This window comes from Leptonychotes weddellii, chromosome 14 (assembly GCF_054177405.1).
Source record: "Leptonychotes weddellii isolate Sample4059 chromosome 14, ASM5417740v2, whole genome shotgun sequence".
NCBI classification, from domain to species: domain Eukaryota; kingdom Metazoa; phylum Chordata; class Mammalia; order Carnivora; family Phocidae; genus Leptonychotes; species Leptonychotes weddellii.
The window spans coordinates 38,754,694-38,770,447 of NC_138382.1; the positions used below are offsets into that span (position 1 = coordinate 38,754,694).

Here is a 15,754-nt window from a genome sequence, read left to right on the forward strand (position 1 = left end):
TGTGTCTTTTGATTGGGGCATTTAGCCCATTTACATTCTCCCCTGGACCATTTTTTAAATGGTTAAGAACTTTAAAACAGTTTAGTCACTTAAGTATATTCGCATCATTGTTTAACAGATCTCCAGAACTTGTTCATCTGAAAAACTCTCGACCCATTGAACAACAATTCCTCCTTTCCCTCTCCCTACCAGCCCCTGGAAACCACTGTTCTCCTTCCTGTTTCTATGAATTTGACCACTTTAGATTCCTTGTATTAGTGGAGTCATATAATATTTATCTTTTCATTACTGGCGTATTTCACTTAGCATAGAGTCTCCAGGCTCATCCATGTTGTCGAATATGACAGGATTTCTGTCTTTTTTAAGGCTGAACAGTATTCCATCCTGTGTATGTACCACATTTTCTTTCTTCATTCATTTGTCGATGGACATTTGGCTGCTTCCACCTGTTGGCTCTTGTGAATAATGTTATAATAAACGTGGCCGGATGCAGAAATATCTCTGGTTGCAACAGGCTCTTTCATCTTCAGTTGTACCTAAGTAGATAAAAAATGAATGGATGAAAAAATGAATGACCAAATGACACCTCTTGTTGTTGGGTTTCTGTTGATCTGACATATACATTGGATGGCTGATGTCTGAGAAGTATGGAAAAGGGTTGTTAGTCAAACAGAGATCTTGAATTCAAGAGTCAGTGCCCACATCCTTGTCCTGATTTTCTATAGAACCTAGGAGCAGCTGCATAAGGTGGTACACGTGTAGTTGGGATTAACTGTACCAGGGAAGATGTGGCCGGGCCAGTGACCAGGGCAATGGAAGTCAGCTTAGCAGGAAAGCTCAGCTGGGCACCGTCTGCCATCACTGCTGAGGGCCAGAGCAGATGATAAAAGGTAACAAAGATCAAGAACAAAGTTTAAAAGACCAGGGCAACTGTATGTGAGCAGAGAGAGGTCAAAACTAAGCAAGATGTGGGGCACCTGGGTGGTGCGGTTGGTTAAGCGAATGATTCTTGGTTTTGGCTCAGGTCGTAATCTCAGGGTCATGAGATTGAGCGCTGTGTGGGGATCCTCGCTCAGGTGGAGTCTGCTTCAGATTCTCTCTCCCTCTGCCCCACCCGCTTGTGCTCTCTCTCTCAAATAAATAAGTAAATCTTAAAAAACCCCAAAAAACTAGGCAAGACGTTTGGATACCAGGAATAAGACAAAAGCAGCAAGAAATGGGCACTACTGATGAATCACAGACCTGTACCCCTGAAACAAATAATACATTCTATGTTAATTTAAAAAATTGAAAAAAAAGAAATAAGACACCCATACAGCTTGTAGATTAATAATATTAACAGTACTACTAAGAATTACATTTATGGACTACTTAATCTGTGCCAGATACTAAATACTTTCCATGAATTGAATCATTTAATCCTTCCTACAACCCTAATGAGGTAAGCTGTATTGTCACCTTAATTTTACATGTGAGGAAACCAAGTCTCAGAGAGGAAAAGTAACTCACTCAAGGACACAGTCAGTAAATGGAAGAGTTGGTTTACATACTCTATACTGCTTTCTGGTTGTAAGTAGATATGAACTAGACTGGGTAAATAAGGGGATAAGTAAAATGTCACTTATCTCTTTGTAATGAGCCTTGTAATGCATTATCTGGTATGTAACGGATTCATTTATCATTTGATTAAGATTCAGTCAGTGACCTGGTTTGGAAAAATGAGATTTCGACATAGTTTCCCTCAAATTCAATAGTTGTTTCTGCATTACCAGACATGAAAAGGATACAGGAGTGGAAACCTTACGTTCCAAATTTTTGAGAGACTCTGTTTTCAAACACTTTGTCCCCAAATGCAGTCCCATGCCTACCATGGTTATCTTAAATTCTTGTTAAAAATATTGTCACTGTGGAGAAAGATATTTGTGTTAACTGACGCACATTTTTCGGGTTAGAAACATCTGGCTTCCAAGCCAGATGATTTGTTTTAATTTTGTAATTATACATTTGGCCTGAAAGTTTTGAAGAAGGAAGCATTGAGACAATGATCTCAGACTTTGAAGCTTGAGGAAGAATCCCCTTGGGAGAAGGAATGGCAAGATTGTAAAGTTGGAAGGGCAGGGGTTGAGCAGGATGGAAGGAATGTTAGATTTGGTGCCAGAAGATGCAGGTTCACGTTTGTACCCCACTGACTCCACACCTGAAACTGAGAATTTTACTACCACATTTTCAGTTATGACGTGGTTCACATGAAATCATGTTATGTGACTGTACTTTGGTCACAACCGAATTACCGATCTCAAGAATCAATATAAATAAACCCTTTATGAAAGTTTAAATTTTGTAATGCATAATAATGGTTCTAGGATGGATTCGAAGCGTTGAGAGAAATCCCCCAAGCAACTAAGCATAGCTTGAAATGGGGATTGATGAATTGGTGAGGGTGCGACAAGGTGTCACGCCTTCTCTTGGAGGCCAGGACTTTAGAAATTCACCAACTTTGTGTGGCTGGAGCTTCAAGTTTCAGAAGTGATTTCTAAGCCCCACGAGAGGGAGCTCATGCTCTTCTAAGGCATCGCTGGTTAGCTTTCCAGTATCTCATTCAAAACAGACAGTAGGAAGGTGAGGTGTGATGCAGAAAATGGATCATGAGAAATGGACTCCTTCAAGAAAAAAATCTTTGGAAACTGCAAACTAAAGTTTCTTCAGTGTGTTTGAAAGTTCTTGAGAAAATTCTGACCAGAATCCCTTTTAACTGGCTCCTTAAAGGAAAAAGAACCACTACTATCATTTTAGATGAATCTTTCTGGCTTTACATCCATTCCAAATATTCTCTTCCTGGAAAAGAGCACTGAGAGATGAGGATCCAGTAGAAAGGATGCCCAACTCCACTTAGCCCAGGCAGCTTTGTGAGGCAACCAGGAATTCTGGCACTGGTAATCACAGCCTGTTTCAGTTAAACATTTAGGGAACAAGGAGTATACGCATACAAATTTAGAAACATGCTGATTGCCTGGAATACTTTTGTAAAGATGATCAGGAGGGGTGTGTGTGTGTGTGTGTGTGTGTGTGTGTGTACGATAGAGCGCTAGGATGGGTAGAAGGCAGCATGGAATGAGGGCAGTGAAGTCCTCGGTTTTGATGTTATTCATTTTACGATGTGGCACACTTCTCAGGGCTACAAAATGTGATCAGAGGAGAGCTGTCTAAAAAGCACTAACCTCCCTGCTTGTGAAGCAACACAGACAATGGAAGATACGGGTTTTTTGGCTCCCAGTACCTTATTATAAATATTATATTACAATGGAAAAGTAGGTACAATTACAAATTCAGTCAATGTATTATAAGCATTAATTGTTTTGCGTAGTGCTAGTTTTCCAGAAGAGCTTCATGTAAGTGGAATTGATATACATAAAATAGTTGTTATCCTTAAATCTTACAATAAAATTGAAAATTATTTCTCTGTACACGTTTTTGGTTTAGTGCATAATAAAATTGCTAAGGCAGTGAATCTTTTAAACACAGACAATTAAAGGAAAATAATGATTGTTTTTAACCAATGATTAACAAGAAAATATTTTACTATCTATTAGTAAATCAGTAATGAAACAAACCATGAAATGCCAATTCATAGGGTTGAAGTTTAAATTGAATGAGATGTGATGGAGTCAAGTTGTTACCAGCAGAGGCCAACTGGCTACTTCCCAAAGGGACTATGCAGGGGGTATTCGCTGTCTGCAAAATCAGAAACTGGACTGGATAACCCTTTCAAAGTGAATCCATCTTGTAGTGATTGATATGTGAATTAAAAAGACAATGTGAAATGTAACTTGCATTTTCAAATCAACATGATCAGAGAATTATTTTCTAATAGGAAAAACTTAAAGGGAAGTCACATTTCATCAGAAGATTGTTTGATTGGCATGAAGTGAGAATAAAAGGGCTGACTTGGATAGTTTGAGGGTTTTTTCAGGCAAGCTGTTTGAGTTACTGTTCCGTGGTGCAGGGATAGTTTTTCCAACAGGATAGAAATGCTGAGAGTAGATAGTAAATAGGTAGTGCATTAAATGTTTTGATGAGGGTGTTATGGGATCACATAAGAAAGGGGCATTTCATCCTGTCAGGGGAAGGGGGAAGGATGAAGGAATACTTTAGAAGGAAACAACGTGAGCCAAGCTCTTGATGATCCAGAGACTTGCACAGTTAATAGTATCTGTCTTCAAGGATGTCTCAAGCCCAGTTGGCAACAACTTTTACCTTCCATGTGATTTAGGATGTGAGCAATTAATTATTCAGCAAGTCCGGGCAGGGTCAGCTCATTTGGAATCCGTTCAGTCTTTATGGGAACATTGTTCAGTAATTCACCTCAGTGGCATTTTTTTTAAACATGGCCTCCTGAAACTTGAATGTGGTTCGTATTTCAGCTTGACTTTTTGGCTTTTGTTGAGGTGGTAGTCAGCTTACTGCACAGCCACTGAGATATTTTCCATTGTTTAGCATGGTGTTGATAGGCATTACTAGTTTGGTTAGCGGTTTACAAAGGGAACCCATTAATCAGGAGACTAAAGATTATTAAGGAACATAAGACTGATAATGCAAAATGAAATTTTGGATTACAACAGGAACCTTTCTGCAAGGACCACATAAAACATATAGGACCAAAACTGAATCATCAATATATTTGGTATTTGTCTGCAGATAAGCTCCAACAAGGGCATCATCATCATTCATTCTATTACTCAGGTCGAAATCCTAGGAGATATCCATGATTCTTCTCCTTCCTGTATCATCTATACTTAATCTCTCAGCCGATCCTGTTGGTTGCACCTCCAAGAAATATCCCCAATCCTGCCACTTCTTATAATCTCTGTTGCTAAAACTCTAGTCCAAGCTGCCCTCAGTCCTCACCTGGATCTTTGCAACCAGTTGATATCTTTTCCTTCCATCTCCCCTAACACTTCCTCCCCTGTTCTAATCTATCTTCTTTACACTAGTCAGAACATAAATTTCTAAATGTAAACTGGAGAACATTATCTCAGTCCATTTAGAATAAAATTCCATCCTTACCATCGCCTAAAAGATCTCACCCAGATCTGGGTCCTCACTTCCCATCGTTCACAATGGCCACGTTAATCTTTCTGACTTGACAAACCTCAGATCTTGTCTTCATCTGAGTCTTTGCTGCAGCTCTTCCCTGTGCTTGGAACATTTCATCCCAGATCTCTGAGCTGGCTGCTTTTTTCTCTCAACATTTTGCTCACTCTGTATTTCCAAGATTGGTCTTTCTTGGCTATCCTAGCTGAATTAAGCTTTCTTCTCTTCCCCAGTAAATCTAGCATATAACCTTTTCTTTCACCTTCTTTATAGCATTTATTAGTGTTTTAGCTGGGCAAAATATTCTACTTTTAAAGACTTGTGTGATTATGTCTTTTGTGATTCTTTATCTTAATCACCTCTGCAAAGTCCCTTTTCTCCTTGAAGCTAACATATTTTCACGTTCCAGGTTTTTAGGATGTGGACATCACGGGTGTGTGGGGGGGTTCATTATTCTTCCTATCACATCCCTTTGGTGGGGGAGTCTGATCCCCTACCCCAAGTAGCTGAGCAATGTTCTTCTTCCATGAAAAGAGGCCTGTTAAATTTGTTTTTCTTCATCTGGTTACATTTTTGTAAAATTTATATTTAAGATTTTATACTTTTATAGCAAAGTATAATAGAGATTAGGAAAGTGCACAAAATATAAAAGAATAGCTCAATGAATTATTAGAAAATGTTTCTAATACCACTCAAATCAGAACATTTCCATCATCCAGAAGCCCCTTTATAACCCCTCCAGTCACAAATACCTTCCTTTTCCCAGTGTTATCCAAGGTCACCAAAGCTAAGTTTTGCTAACTTCTGAAATTTACATAAGTGGAATCAATTGTATAGTATAAATTATTTGCTTCTTTCTTTCTTAACATTATATGTGTGAGGTTTATTAATATTGTTGCACATAGTTGCAGTTCATTTATTTTCAGTGCTAAAGAGTATTCCACTGTATGAATATACCCCTCAAAAAATTTAAGCTAGTATGCTGTAGATCAGGAGTTAGTAGACTTCTTCTGTAAATGGTCAGATAGTACTTTAGGCTTGGTGGATCATATGATTTTTTAGAACTATTCAACTCTGACATTGTATCATGAAAGCAGCCATAGACAATGCGTAAATGAATGGATGTGGTTGTGTTCCAATAATTTACAAAGTAGGGAACAGGCTGGAGTTGGCCTTGTGGGCCAACCTTGAATATTTAGATTATTTCCAGCTTGGTGCTGTCATGAGTAAAGCTGTGTACATGGCTTTTGGTATTCATATGTATGTGATTCTGTTGGATACCCAGCAAGGAATGCATTGCTTTGTTCAGCTTTAGTTGTTGCTGCCCATTTTCCCAAAGTGATTTTCACAAACAGTGCAGGTATTCCATCTTCTTGTCAACACTTGGAATTTTCAGTTGTTGAAATTTTAGCCATTTTAGTGGGTATGTATTGTTATTTCTCTAATGTAAGCCTTTTCTGATATGTCATCTAGGAAAATCAGTGGACAAATTTTGTCATTTGAATACAGAAATTGCACTGATTGTTCTAAGGGTTAGTTTTATTTTTATGAAAAATATTATTTGAAATGAAATACAAATCAGAAAATTTAATTGTTGCAGTTAAAAAAAAAAACACCAGAATTTGACTTGGCATTTAGAACAATGGGGTTTTAAATTAAATAGAAGGGTGAAGAGCCCTTAAATTGTTTTTACCTGAAATATTTTCAGGCTTTCAGTGTGACTTTGGCTAGAGCAAAGAGTTCTATGCTTAGAACTAGTTCTAGATTTATGACCAGCTAGTATCAAATAGGTTATGATGATTATGAAGGAAAACAGAATATATGACCCCAAAATATGCCACTTTAGCATATGGATTATTTTGAGCAAAAGGCAATCAAGACCAAGTAGACTCAAGAAAAACTTTTACCTCTCCCTTAACTACCTAAAAGAATTTATGTAGGGGACGTGGCTCGGAGTGAGAGCTATTACCAGAAATAATTTTATCTAAATGAGCTATCTTATGGCAGGGCAAATATCTAATTACCAAACACCTGCTCTTCTTACTGTCCTGTGAATTACCCTCTGCCCCTTTGAAGCCCCAGGCCCCTATCCCATTCCTTAGCTCCGGAGGGCATATAAGCCTCAATTTCCTGACTTGTCCTCGGATCTCATATTTTTATGGGGCTCCTATATGTATGAAATTAACTTTGTTTTTCTCCTATTAATCTCTTTTATGTCAATTTAATTATTAGACCAGCTGAAGAGCCTAAAAGGATAAAAGGAAATTTTTTTCTCCCTACACTTATAAACTGTATGAGCTTGAATAAGTTCCTTTAACAGCATTGTTATAAAGTAGAATTAGTAATATCTGTCCCATTGATTCCACATGAATTTTGTGAATACCAAATGTGATTATACTTGTGATAATTTAAAGTATTCAGAGAGAATTAAACTTCATTAAGGTTGCTTTATTTATTTAGGACACCAAATTTTAACTATTAAGAATCTCTCAATGTCCACACAGTTCACATCCATCTGTAAAAATAGTTGAAGGACTTCTTTAAGTCAGAATTCTCTGAAGATAACAAAAGGGTAAATTGAGATTAAGGGAAGTGTGATTTTATGATTCATAAAAAATATATATTTGGTCTTCCTCCCCCTTTCTGGCACAGAGCTCCTAAAACCCTTGGAATTTCCTAAATGCAAGAGTAATAACGGTGTCTTTTGTTATTTGATGAGATGTTATTTAATGAGACCTAAGGATGGGGGCTTGTTGCCAGGAGAACCAACCATGTGATTAGAGGGTTGAAACTTTCAGTCCCACCCCCTGACCTCCAGGGAGGGGAGAGGGCTGGAGGTTGAATCAATCACCAATGGCCAAAGAGTTAACAATAATATCTTTGTAATGAAGCCTCCATAAAACAAAAACAAAAAACAAAAGGAGAGGGTTTGGAGAGCTTCTGGGTTGGTGAACACGTGGGGATTTGGAGAGAATGGCATAGTCAGAGAAGGTATGGAAGCACCAAGCCCTTTCCCTATCTTGTTCTATGCATCTACTTCATCTGGCAGTTACTGAATTATATCCTTTTATAACAAACCAGTGGTCTCATGAGTAAATGGGTTTCCTGAGTTCTGTGAGCTGCCCTAGCAAAGTAGTCAAACCCAAACAGGGGATCACAGGGACCTTTGATTGACATCCAGTTGATCAAAAGCACAGGCACAAACCTGGGCTTGTGACTAGCATCTGAAGTCCAAGGAGGGGGTTGTGGAACCCCCAGTCTTTAGCTGGTGGATCAGAAGTAGAAGTGATAGCCTGGTTTGTGATTGGAATCTGAAGTGCTGGGTGGAGTGAGTCTTGTAGGACTGAAGACTTAACTTGTCTGATTTGATGTTGTCTCTGGGGAGATAGTGTCAGAATTGAGTTGAATCATAGGACACCCCAATGGTGTCAAGAGAATTGCTTGTTGTTGGTGTAGGAGCTCCCTCCTCCCCCCAACACACGCGCGCGCGCGCACACACACACACACATACACACACACACTGAAATTGGTCTCAGAACATCAAAAGAGAAAGCCATACTGCCTAACAGGAAGGTTTATATAATGACACAGCTAGCCTATACATAGATACATTATTCCACTATGAAGTAGAATAGTAGAGTTTGGCATTTTTCTAGTTCTTTTTTAAAAGAAGGGGAAAAAGTTGGTAAGGGAGTTCAGGGATGGAGACTAAAGCAGTGCTTTTCTTTTGATTTGGGCTCATCTTCTCCCACATGCTAAGAATTCTTTCCTGTTTTCTATTTCACTGGAATGGGATGCCTCCTTGCTTCATTGGGTCATAATGCTTTTTGCAGATTATTCTTAGATTCTGCTCATGTTATTGTCCAAAGTTCAAGTCTTTATCATTTAGTTTTGATGAAGGTGTGGTTTTTCCATTAAGTTCTGCATAATAACTGACTATGCTTTTTAACAACAAATGACATTCTTCTAATTTTCTTGTTTATGTTGGCTGTCCTACTTCAGTAATAGGAAAGTCCACATATCTTACTCCTTTCAGCAAGAATAATAAACTTTTTGTTTAGGAACCAACCTGGTAATTTTTTTTTTAATCTTCCATTGAGGGAAAAATTGGATGTCATACTACTTCAATAAAAAAATTATTAAACATTTCTCAGCTCAGAGTGTGTTTGTTTTTGACTGTTTAATCCCCAATTGCCTGACCTTCAAAAGTAGTTTGTAAAATGTAAAGTGCTATACAAATATTAATTTATAATATTGTTTATCTTATTGAACCATGAAGGACACATTCCTTCTTATTTTGCTCCTTGCAATTCTTTGATCCTCCTGCAAAACCAAGAGAGAAAACCATGGTGATGGATCCTAGACAAACAGGAAGAAAAAAATGTTATGTTGTCTATTTCTATTATTTCCAGGTTTATCCGATGTGAATACCATAAAGTAAATCCATCTTTCAAAGTTTCTTTTTTTAAACAGGTTTTTTGAGGTATCATTGATACACAGAAAAATGAACATTTTATGCACACAATTTGATGAATTTGGAGATAAGCATACACCTGTGAAACCATCACCAGAATTTTGCTTTCCTTGCATCTACTAATTCTACATGTCCTTGGAGCACAAAGGAGTCTGAGTCGAGGTTTCTAATCTTGTTCTTACATTTTAGCTCATTCTTGATGAAGCATTCTAAGTTTGTACAGTCAGGCTATAGACTCCAAGAACTCTGGACATAAAGTCTAACTTGGTCTCAATATATAAAATTTTATTTTCCCCCTTCTACCTCCTTCCAACCCTAGTATCTTATTTCCCCCCCTTATAATTCACACTCAGATTGTGCTCTAATTAGTTTCGATTTTCAGAGTCTAATATGGGATCATCAAAGTAATAAGTCTCAACTGCACAGCTTGGCATCCCTTTGACACTTGCACTACGATGTATGATTTGGGTGATTTGAGTTAATGTGGGTGTCAGCAAGGTAGTGGCAGTGGGGTAGAGAGTCACATTTTCCTGGCACTTAACATGTTACTTTAAGGAAAATAGTAGTTACATTTTCTGTGCACAGTAGATGATCATGAATGTAATAAAATCTCTAGGTATAGCAATTTAAATGAATTACTGTGTAAATACTTCTGAAATTCAAGTTAAAACATGTCTGACACCAATATAATAGAGCACCATATAATTTGATGGAGAGTTGCCATGTTTTGGCATATTTATTACAAAAGTAACTGTGATTGAATCAAGTTCATTACCTGCAGATATAGATATAGTATTTATAGTTGTTACTTTTCTAGTCTCTGCAAAAGCTCAAGTTCTTTCTTCAGTCCTAAAGTTCAGATATTTTGACAGCCACAATTTAAACAAGTTTACTGAACGCACCGTATATTTATTTGAGATATGCCTTGTTTTGTGGAAGAAGAGAAGAATGGGAAATCTTTGTATTGCTCATTTAAAAAATTTAGCTTAGACTAGCGAAAAATCTAAGTGTTAAGGTGCTTTTATTTTAACTTATTCATAAATACTTTTTTCATATTCATAAATACTGAAATACAGTAAGTATTTCACTGAACTCTATAGCCTGAGGTGACCAGATGGTAGAATTACGGGATTTGGAAATCAGAGAGACTCAGGTTGTGTAATTCAACGTCTTAACTTTGCCGAGGTGAAAACTAAGCCTCAGAGCTGGGGCTTCTGTTTTTTGTTTTTTTAAAGATTTTATTTGTTTGACAGAGAGAGACACAGCAAGAGAGGGAACACAAGCAGGGGGAGCGGGAGAGGGAGAAGTAGGCTTCCCGCCAAGCAGGGAGCCCGATGTGGGGCTCGATCCCAGGACCCTGGGATCACGACCTGAGCTGAAGGCAGCTGCTTAATGACTGAGCCACCCAGGCGCCCGGGGCTTCTGTTTTTTAAACAGCAGCTTCTTCCCTTATAAAATAAGAGAGCTTTCAGACAGACAAATTAGTCTGTGATGACTAGATGGAGACAACTGATTTGCTCATGACACTGTATTTAACATTCTAAACAAATGAAAGTAAAACCCAGAGGAAGAGTTATGATACAAAATGCATTAAGGCTTCCCTGTCACAAGTCAGGCAGTGACATTGCTGGAGGTAGGGATTCCCAATTCCCAGAACACGAAGTGTCATTTCCTAACTAACTATAATTGGTTTTCAAACTGAGACCTAGAATCTTCAGGTGTATATTCTGCAGAGTGGTACACACCACCATGGATAAAAGTTACCCTCCTCCACCATGCTTTCTCATCTTTCTGTTTCACTGCCTTACCTGCTTAAAAGCTAGGTAATCTCTTAAGCTTTTGTACGCTGTAAGCTTGCTTTTTAACACCTTTTTTTTTTTTTTGATACAACCTTGTTTTCGTAAGAATATGTAACAGAATTTTAAAGTGATGTTTAATTCGATCACGATGTTGCCTTATTTTTCTATATTTTGTATAGAAGTTACTCTTACGGATGGGTCGTGGCATGGGGAAGAAGAAAAATAGACAAATACCACATGATGTCCTGAGTTCTTTTTTTTTTTTTTTAAAGATTTTATTTATTTATTTGAGAGAGAGAATGAGATAGAGAGCATGAGAGGGGGGAGGGTCAGAGAGAGAGGCAGACTCCCTGCTGAGCAGGGAGCCCAAAGTGGGACTTGATCCCGGGACTCCAGGATCATGACCTGAGCCGAAGGCAGTCGCTTAACCAACTGAGCCACCCAGGCGCCCGATGTCCTGAGTTCTTTAAGCTTAATTCATGTAGTATTTGGTAATATGGAAACAAAAAGGAAAATGTAAGAACATATAAAGGTTCTCGCAGATTGTTATCACTTGGATAAAGTAAAAAAGTATAAGAGTAATCATTTGATTTTTGTTTTTCTTTCAATTCCTTTAAATTTGCAGTTATTTTTTGTTTTCCTAGAGTTATAAACAGTATATTTTCATTGTGATGGAGTCTCAAAAGTATAGGCTACTTAATCAAATATATGTTCTGTAATTATAAATATCAAGACTAAAATCCTATTTAGTGATGTCTTGAATTATGATGAAAACCTTGGCATGTAATAATTTCACCCCTTTCTTCTTTATCCTCTCAATTTTGTTTGTTGTTATTAATATACAGACATGTCTTCCCATTAGGATCTAAACATTTTAAAGGCAGGTAGTATGACTTGTTCAATCTTGTATCCTTCACTTCTAGCAAAATGCCTCATTCACAGAAGGTATTTGTATGATTAAATGAAGCAATTCCCATCATGAGCACTCTGCTCAAGCAAGTCAGTAAACATGTTGAAATGCTGAGTATGGAATGGTGTGCTTTGGTTGTCAAGTCACCTGGGAAAACATCTCGATAAACAAATCCAACTATTGCAACCAATTATTGATCTACTTTTTAATGGATCAACTCTGGAGATGGAAAGTCTCACGGCTTCATATCTTTCCTACATCTTTCAGAAGCCTCCAAACTCTTAGAGTAAACATTTGTATTCTAATCAATATGGAGTTTTAATTTTATTTTTTTTTTAATTTTTTAAATTTATTTTTTGACAGAAAGAGACAGCAAGAGAGGGAACACAAGCAGTGGGAGTGGGAGAGTGAGAAGCAGGCTTCCTGCTGAGTAGGGAGCCCGATGCGGAGCTTGATGCCCAGACCCTGGGACCATGACCTGAGCCGAAGGCAGACGCTTAACCGACTGAGCCACCCAGGAGCCCAGGAATTTTAATTTTAGTGAGTAGTAATTTTGAATATACATACACATATATCTATCTATATGTAATGAAGTCAAATCTCTAATACAATGCTTTACATTGGAGTGGCATATTGGACTAAGGAATCTGATTGACCTTTCATTCAAATCCCACATTCAATATTTACTGGTTGCATGGCAGTAGGTAATGCTTGAAACTCTCTGACCATGAATTGTTTCATTTCGTTTTTAAATTTGTAAATGAGAAGAATCATGATCAATACATGGGATGACTTTGAAGTTTTCCTTCCCCTTAAACCTATGTAAATATGTAGGAAAAGTATAGCCTCTCTTCATATTAATTTTGTTAGGAATTTATACTTGAAAATAAATAAATTTAATATGACAAAATTAGAGAGATAACGCAGTCAAATCTTAAATTTGACTTAGGCTTTTATGGCTAGTGGGAAGAGCAATCAACACGTATTCTACCTACGATGTATATACATAGTATTCAAAGTTTATTAGTCACTAAATATTTATTGGTGAGGTTTCAATGGCCTGTCCACTTGGCACATCTTTTGATATTAATAATGGAAATAAAAAGCTACCTTGTTTCATAACTTTACAGTTTACAAACTTTCACACACATTTAATCCTTTGTCACCAGCTGATAATGAAATGCTTTCTAATTATTATGCATCATTGGACAGGGTGAGCCTGAAGGCCAAAAGCAGTTAACAGGTATTAATTATAGCCATTTACTTTCCCCTGAACTTTAATTGACATTCTCTCAGGTTAAAATCCTTAAGTATTCTATACATTTGCTTCCTTTGGTCTCTCCTCTATTCATTTGTCTTTTAAACATATCATGTATTGTCTAATTTATAAAATTTTGTGGCTCAATCTAGGGTGTCTCCTACTGCAAATGATTAAAGCAGGTTGCTAAGATTTCCTTGTTTTCTATTGAGCATATAGTAATCTGTGCTGGAAACAGAATAAATAAATTCCAAAGCTGGTTATTGAAACTGAAAACAGTTAAGAAAGACTATTTTTACCCAGTCCAGTCATGCAGATATAGTTTGGTTGGCTAATATTACGTTGATTTGGAAATCATAAAACATGTGGATCATTGTGATTTGGGATCCTATTAGAAATTGAACACCAAAGAGCTTTGCAGAGTTTTGTGAGGGCATTGAGTTCAGTGGCTCTGAGCCTTCCTCATCTTACAGACCCAATCATACTGTCAAAGAAATTGAGTCTCATCATCATGAGAACAAAAACTCTTTTCTCCTTAAGGAGACGATTGATATTTACAGCTAATCTTTAAATACATATAGTAAATTATATATAATTATATATATATTTAAAATATGTAGTAAATTATAATGACATGAAGTTGAAGGGGAGTAATGTTGGGATCAGTTTTATTTCTATGATTTAAAACACAAATTGAGGGGCACCTGGGTGGCTCAGTCCGTTAAGCAGCCAACTCTTGCTTTCAGCTCAGGTGATGATCTCAGGGTCCTGGGATCAAGCTCTGCAACAGGCTCTGCCCTCAGTGGGGAGTCTGCTTGTGGATTTTCTCTGTCCTTCTACCTCTGCCCCTCCCCCCACTCATGCGCATGCTCTCTCTCTTTCTCTCAAAATAAATAAATAAATAAATCTTAAAAAAAAACACAAATTGACAAAAATGGCTATCCCATTTGTAGTTGAAGACTAGAATAAGACAGCACAATATAAATTTCTTCATACTTAAGTATAAAACGAAAAGACGATATAAGCTGTCATACATGGTATTTGAAAAACAACAGAAAACAGGATGACGTAGAGAATAAATTCTTTACAAATGCCATAAAAACCCTATCTAATTGGTAGTATACATATACCCTGCTTTAATATTTACATTTCCTATTTCTTGTAGTACATTGCATATTTGTCCTTTACTCTTCCCTGTATATAAGCACTTTGTACATGACTATGGTGCTTCCTGTTAGAGAACATATTTCTCTGGCCCTTGACTTAGGTTCATCCATGTGACATGCTTTGGTTAATAGAATAAGGAAGGAGTAACGGTATGCCAGCTCTAGGCTGGGCTTTAAGTGAACTGGCATGATGTCTCAACCACACCCAGCCCAGATCAGCTGACTTCCAGTGGACCCACAGATGTATGAGTGAACCAAGCTTAGATATACTGGTTACCTTACAGTGGTTACCTAGCTATTTTCTGTCTGACTCTATTTCTCTCTCTATTGATCTGTCAATCTTTTGATGTATCAGTTTATCCTATCTATCTATCTATCTATCTATCTATCTATCTATCTATCTATCTGTCTAATGCCATACTCTGTTGTGGATTAAAGTGTGAAATATTTATGGATCTAGATTAAAATTTGAAATATTTATGAATTTTAGATTTCTTGTTTCAGGGAAGTGAGATATTATTTGTCCAACACTCTCTTGTGGACTGTGGGTAGAAAGAGGGCAGAAAAGTGCTGCAATATGACATTAGTATGCATCGTCCTCTATCAAGATATTTGTTCTAATTTCAAAGTAACAAGGACTAGAGGCAAGAATTTTTTTTTAATGTTTCAGATAGTTTTGATGTGCTTTATGGTATGGAAAAGAATCTGGAAAAGCCCATTAGATCTCAGAACTAATTAAGCCAATATTTACTGATCACCTACTGTGGGCCAGAATTTACTGGAGGTACTGAATATACAGTAGTAACCAAGAGACACATGATCCCTGCCGCCCTGGTCTGGTGGAGAAGACTGATAGTATTAGTCCACGTCGCACTGGTAGCTACATAATGACTAATTAGGACAAGTAACGTGAAGGAAAAACACAAGATGCTGTGGGAGCACATAATAAGGAGTTTTTATCATAGACTGTAGGCTTGTTATGTGGCATTTCAGCCAAATGTGAAAGATAAGTAGAAATGAATCAGGATAAAAGAAGTAAGGTTTAGAGAAAAGCAT

The 15,754-nt window shown here is 37.3% G+C and overlaps 1 long non-coding RNA gene across 2 annotated transcripts in view; it reads left to right on the forward strand.

Moving 5' to 3' along the window:
• LOC145717031 (uncharacterized) overlaps positions 1 to 15,754 on the forward strand; it is a 226,262-nt gene that overhangs the window by 196,689 nt on the left and 13,819 nt on the right. For both annotated transcript variants that reach the window (XR_014140008.1, XR_014140009.1), the window contains exon 7: positions 12,638 to 12,814. This is a non-coding gene — a long non-coding RNA (uncharacterized LOC145717031). The remainder of the gene's footprint in view (positions 1 to 12,637; positions 12,815 to 15,754) is intronic.